Source organism: Vanellus vanellus, assembly GCF_965231255.1.
Source record: "Vanellus vanellus genome assembly, chromosome: 4".
Taxonomy (NCBI): Eukaryota; Metazoa; Chordata; class Aves; order Charadriiformes; family Charadriidae; genus Vanellus; species Vanellus vanellus.
In genome coordinates this window covers 36,165,797-36,172,360 of record NC_138909.1, presented here as the reverse complement: position 1 = coordinate 36,172,360, position 6,564 = coordinate 36,165,797, and the positions used below count along the sequence as shown (strand labels likewise).

The 6,564-nt window shown below is 48.9% G+C and overlaps 1 protein-coding gene across 1 annotated transcript in view; it reads left to right on the top strand.

Moving 5' to 3' along the window:
- Positions 1 to 718: 718 nt before the first annotated feature.
- The window catches only part of LOC309670909 (uncharacterized protein), an 82,484-nt gene continuing 76,638 nt past the window's right edge, over positions 719 to 6,564 (top strand). Inside the window, exon 1 of the mRNA XM_082482041.1 lies at positions 719 to 740. The gene's annotated coding sequence lies outside the window, so the exon portion shown is untranslated. The remainder of the gene's footprint in view (positions 741 to 6,564) is intronic.

Below are 6,564 nucleotides of genomic sequence, written 5' to 3'. Positions count from 1 at the left end.
CGCCGTCACGGGGGCGGGGCCTGTTGCTGGGTTACGGCTGTCATCCGCGCGCGCCACCGCCGCGCTCGCTCTCTCGCCCGCCCGCCCGCCCTCCCCGCCCCCTCCCGGCGCCGCAGGAAACGAGCGGATCCCGGGGCGCCGCTCCCGCCGCCACCCCTCCCACCCCCCTCCCGTGCCCGGCCACCCCGCCCCGCACCGCCGCTCCCACATGCCGGAGAGCGGAGCGGCCGCGGCGCCGAGCCCCGCCGCCCGGCTGCCCCGCGCCGCCCGGCCGGGGCCCTAGCGGTAACCCCCCTCCCTCCCCCCGCCGCCGGAGCCGGGGCCCGGCGGCGCCCGCAGTGCATGAGAGGGAGAGCGGGGCGGGGGCCGCGGCCCGAGCCACTCGCCTCCCGGCCGGCGGCGGCGCGGGGACCGGCGCGGGGGGCAGCGAGGGGCGGCGAGGCGGCGGCGGCTCCATGTGAGAGGACGCGGCGGCGCACCTGAGCCGCCGGGACAGCCGCAGCCGGCGGGGGAGCGAGCCCGGGGCCCGGCCCTGAGCACCACCTGCCCCGCAACCCGCCCGGGGGGGGGCTGGACCCGCCCGCCCCCTTAAAGCCGCCCGGCCCCCGGCGGCAGCCCCGGGGCAGGGGGCGGTGGGTCCCCTCCCGCCGGGGGAGGGGGGCTCCACCTCGCCGCCGGCATCGCCCCGTCGGCGGGAAGGCGTGAACGGAGGGAAAGCCCAGCGGAGCCCGTCCCGAAAAGTGAGTGAGAGAGGGAGGAGCCGCCGGGAAGGGGGGGACGGGACGGGACGGGACGGGACACGACCGGTGCCCCGGGGCTGCCGGCGGAGCACGCGGGGGTCGGGCCGGGGCGGGGGGCGCGGCGCCGCCGCTTCCCATGCGGCTCACGTTGCCGGCTGCGCACGGTCTGGTGCCCCCGCCCGCCGCAGGCTGAGGAGACGGGGGGTGGCGGTGTGGGGTAGGAGGGGGTGCTCCGCCGCTGCCGCCGCCCCCGGGAAGGGCTGGGGTCTCCTCCGCCAACTTATGCCGCCCCCTTTGTAGCCGCCGCGGCGCGGGCCGGGAGCGCCGGCCCCTGCGAACAAAGGCGGCGGGCGGTGTAAGGGGAAGGGCCGGGGGACCCCTCCGTCCGTCCCCCCTCTCTCCCTCCCCGCCCGGCGCGGCAGCCGAGCGGAACCGCCACCGCCGGCGGAAAGTTGCGCAAGGGCGGGAGCGAAGCGGGCGGCCGCGGTGTTGCTGTGAGGCGTGAGGGTTTTCAAAAGCCCACCCACCCCCACACACCCCTCGTGTTTTTTTTTTGTGTTGTGTTGGTTCTTTTTTTTTTTTTTAAGGGTTGAGTGGCTTCTCGTAGACAGACCCCGTGGTTGCCTCCTGCCTGCTCATTTGCATAACACTTGGGTGGAAAATGCTGCTGTTATTGTCACGGGGAAACGTTATTCAGGAGTTGCTTTTCCACGTAAAGCATATAAAATTTTTTTAAGATGCAGCTTAGAAGCCAGTAGTAGTGTTGGCTCTTCCTGTTTGTCGGAGAAGTTGGTTCTTCACGAAGCAGGGGCGAGTGAGTGCTCCTGCTCTCGCTCCAGACCTCCCTCTGAGGCCGGGGAGCGGCGGGGCTCGTTTGGGAATGGGACTCTGTCTATCTGCTTGGGGTTTGTTTGGCTTTGCTTTTCAGCGTTGCTGCAGAATTTCCCTCAGAGCAAACACTACAGCAAAACTTAGATTGTTTTAATAGAGTATCTTAACTTGCTCTTAACCGAAGAGAACACCACCGCAGTAGTTAGTCAGGGAACGAGTGTTTACATCTGTCGGTGTTAAGTTGTACTATTCGGGAGTTAAAATTTATGCAACACTTAGTTTCATATGAAGAGGATGTACTAAAAAGTGAAGAGAGTGGGTTGAATGTCGTTTATTTGATGAGACAGTATTCAGACATAGATCCAGAAATCATAACTCTGTGCAAAAACTGTTTGCATGAGTCTAGGCTCGGCACTTGCTTCCTCTCCGCATCTTTCTTGATGGAGTCTAGAAAGACTTTGAAGGAAGAAGTTGTAGGATTTGTCTGGTTCTTCATTAAAAGAAGAATAAGCAGCCTGTGAGCATCCTGTGGGTCAGTTGCTAGGGTCCTGCTCTTCTGTGTTGTCTTTACCAGATGGAATTGAAAGTAAAGAAAAATAAAACATAGCAGAAAGGTATAGTGGCTGAAGGTCTAAAATATGTGCATGTGAACAGAAAGCCATACACCAGAATTCCAGCAGTTCGTGCTCGCTCTGTGCTTTAGTTTGTTTGTGCTACGCATTTGAGAGTACGTACAGTCTGTTTCCCAACTGTGTACTTGTCTGTTCCACTGAGAAGGAGACAGCCTCTGAAAACTCAGGGGAAAACCTAGACATCAGTAGGAAGTTCAAAGGTAGATGGGGCACCTGACATTTTGCAGTTTCTTTTTGAGACCGAGTATGCTGGCAGGTAAGACAACTGTTTTTTTTTAGACTAAAATACTCTGTATCTTGAGCTTCCTGTCATCGCTGCTGTTTTAAAAAGGGGGGTAAAAGAAGTTGAACTCTCCGTTCAGTTCACTCTCTGCTTTTCTTGGCCCTGGAACTAGGAGGTCGGGAAAGGAAGTTGTATTTTCTTCAGGCCATGGTGTTAAGGAGGTGGTCAATGCTATGCTGTATTTAATAGCTATGGGAGCTAAAAGGCACTATGTCTTATTCGATATGGTGATTATACATGCTTTTATGGCACTTCCTGGTTCCAAACTTAAATCTACCCTTTCCCATTCCATCATCATCTGGTTGTTAATGGCAGCCTGGTTCTGTCTCTTGCTGGCACTTACATATTCTTGTTGGTGTTCCAGGTTCATAAATATCTCAAGAAGACACATCATTTTATGTTATTTAAATGATTTTTGTCAAGGTTTAAGTTTTTCCTCCTATTGCAGCTTAGATCTAGTCAGTGTAATTACTTTGTTCAAGCTGAACAATTTACTATTAAAGCAGTGTCTGTTTGGGAACAAAAGTGTTTATTAGAAAGTATGTGAATTTACTTTAACTGTTAGAGAAGCTCTTATAGTAAGTAGCTTTTCAGTTTAGGGAAAGAAATCATTTTTATCTTTAGATTCTTAGACTGACAAGTTAACTTTACTTCCCCCCATGTGGTGCTTTGCAAAAGTTTTGTTAATTACTTCAATGGAATTTGTTGTCTGTGAATCAGTAAAAGAAAGGAATGGTGTGTGATGATTTAGGCCTGACAATGTTATTAAACAGAGAGGAATGCTATTCTTCTGTCTCTTTAAAGTAAACTAAGTTAGTTAACTATCTTTTGGTCAGCATGTTTTAAATTCAGGCTGTATTTAATGAACACTTTTAATCTTCTGGATCTTTTTCTGAAGAACATATGCTTGTTAACCGATGATTTCAAATGTAATGTATGTATAAAAGTAAGACAAAGACCCTATCTGCAGAGCTGCTTCAGCCTTCTCTTATCTGTCTGTATCAGGTAATTCTTGAAAGTGATGATGAGGATTACAGGTAATAGCTCTTGAAAATGCTATTCCATAACAGAATTGTGATTTAGTGAATTTGTGGAAACGGATGGATGGTTCTGTACTGAAATGCTCCATGTGTTCACAGGATAGACAAAAATCTGTTTACCAGGATTGCTTCTACGGACTTTAAGATAGTCTCTTGTGACAGCAAAGGCTACAAAGACCTCAAAAATTTGTCTGATGGAGACCTAGAACCATGTAAGTGTAGAAGTTAACTTATCGTTAACAAACTTCTTGGTCTTGCTTTGTGGTGGTATGGCCACTGGTTATTACACAGGCTGTTCTGGCTTAAATCAAAGGTCAGTTTAGCCCAGTATCCTGTATCTCTCAGGGGTCACCAGTGGATGTCTGTGAAGGACCGTAGGCAGCACTATGTGCTTACAAGTCCCTGTCCCAGAACGCCATTCTGGTTGCTATCAGTGTGTGCTGTAGGGCTGTGTTGTTTTGGTGCATTTGGTGACCCTTAGTGGCTTCCTCTTGGGTGAATGTGTTTCATGGCTTCGAGGGCAGAGTGAGCAATTCACTGCTTAGTGACTTGTTTTGAATATACGAGTTGTTGGCTGTGTTGGATACCTTCTAAGTTCTGTGTGAGGAGAAAGGAAGAATACTCGATCCCTGTCCACTTCCTTACCTGTCATAGTTTCGTGTTCAATAGAAAATGAAATGTGGTTCTCCAGCGTTCACTTTATATAGATTATGGGTGAAATAATGAAGTCGTAATTTTTTTAGCTCTGTTCTCTGATCAGCCAGAATCAGTAAATGAACATAACGGCTTCATTAGGCTCTTACTTAAATATTAAAGTACTTATTTGCTTCTCTTCTTTGAGAACTTTGCATATGCAAGACATTTTTTGGCTGTAATAAATGCTAGAGGCATTGCAGCTCACTTGTGAGGGAACATTTCTTGGGCAGGGAGAGGGAATGGGAGCAATTATTCTGTTGCGATATTGTTCATCCTGCCTAGTTCTTTCTACCAGCAGTTCTGATCAGTCACTCCAGTGTTCATCCTGTATCCATCTATATGTTGCGGTAAAGTGTTTTCTAATAGATCCTTGCTGCGTTTGGTGTTTTTTTTTTTTTTTTTTTTTTTTTTTCAGTAATGTGGGCATGATTTATGTCTGAGAGCACTTCCACTTGCAGCCCATAAACATGAAGTTTATGCTTAAAGGAGCCTAATACTTGTTTATGGGGTTTTTGTTTTGTTTTGCTGCCCCCCCCCCCCCATTTACTTTGAAATAGCTTATTTCTTTTCAGAGTTTCATCAAAATAGTTTAAATTTGGAAACATAATGCACATATGCTATAATACAATTTAGTTTGCAAGGTCAAGTACTTCAATAAACCCGAACTACTGCAGTCAATCTTATTTGTGCTCACTGTGACAAAATCTATGTCGTCATCTCTTCAAGACTGTTCATCTTTGCAAAGTAGACAGGTCTTTATTATTCAGTGGCTCTTCACACATTTTGTTTTCTCAATATTCTCTGAAACAACTGCAGTTACTCTTACAAGAGTGAAACAATGTATTTTTTTCCATAATGTCGTGTCTTAACATACCTGCAAACATCTTTTCCCTGTGTGCTGGGACAATTGAAGATATTACCCTTGGCTAGAGAACACAGCACCCGCAGCTTGGCTGGTAAGAGGAGGTGTGTCAAATATTCCTTATTGGCCAAAACTAGCTTGCGTAGCTCAGATAAGCTTTGCCTGCATTGTGAGCTGAGATGGTTGGCTTTGCGCTGGAGGATGAGGAGTGTGTGTGTGTTTTGCCGGTACAATTCTGATGTGTTGGTTTCAGCAGGTGTGTGCTCACAAGTAGCTAAAAGGGCAAGATTTGCTCTCAAACAGCTCTTTTTTCCCCTCCTAAGTCCTTCCAGCATGATCAGTGGTGACTGTTGCAGTATGAACTAGTAAAATTTGCCTAGTGTTTTGACCAACCACAAATAAGGCCCTAAAATGGAGAAGCATGGGATGTTTTAATTGTATGTGCTGGTTTTGGTTTTGGCTGTAATTTATAGTTGTACCAGTATGATACATTTTGCATTGCTATTTACCTCAGATTGTATTAAAAAAAAAAACAAACAAACAAACAAAAAAAACCCCAAAAACCAAAAACCCCACAACACCAGAAAAGCAGTTTCCCTTTAATAGTCTCACAAAAGTTTGAGAGTGCTGTTCAGATTTTGTAACCCAAATACGTTGTTATGATAGTGAATAACATTTTGATGTGCCTTACATGTCGTATGGACGTGGGGTCATTGGGATGTTGGGGGGGGAGGGGGAAGTAATGTGTTTCTTGAAACTGGGTGATCTGTGTTTCTCATTGGTCACACCAGATGGCTTCCTCACAGCTACAGTGCCAGGGAAGCCTGTAGTAGGTGGTGGCTGGTGAAGCTGGCCTGGGTGAATCTAGTTCGTCTTGTGGCCTGAAACTGGATGGCTGCTTATAGCAGAGGGACCTGACGTAGTTAAGGTTAAGTAATGCTTCCTGTTTAAAGGCTAACTATTTTAACTTGTCCAAAATGTGAGTGTGTTGAAGTGCTCGCTTTCTTGAAAACCCTTTGGTAGTATGGATGGCGTGAGCTGCCTGTTGCTTCTCTGGAGAAGCAGCACTGAGCAGTCTGTGAGCTCTTCAGCGTGGGCAGGCTGAGGTGAGGTATACTGGGAGGGCAGGGCATACTGCTGAACCAACACTTTCTAAGCACAAGATTTGCCTCCTTTCCGAGGCAGGAGAGCTGCCTGCAGGTGGAGCTGAGAGGTGTGAACGTGCTGTGGTGAAACCTGGCCTTGTGGAGCTGGAGCTGTGGGGATGGGGACACTGGGGGAGAAGGAGTTGCCATAGTTTCCTCTAAACTCTTCATCAACCTCAATCAGTGAGCCTTGCCACTGCAGTATCCCAAGTCGTAATCATGGATTCATTCTTTCCCTTCCCTGGTCCCCCTCTTTACCCGTGGGTCTCTCTGAAAATCAGAAACCTAAAGTGATTCTGGGATAAACCTTATGCTTGTTTCTATGTTCCCTTTTC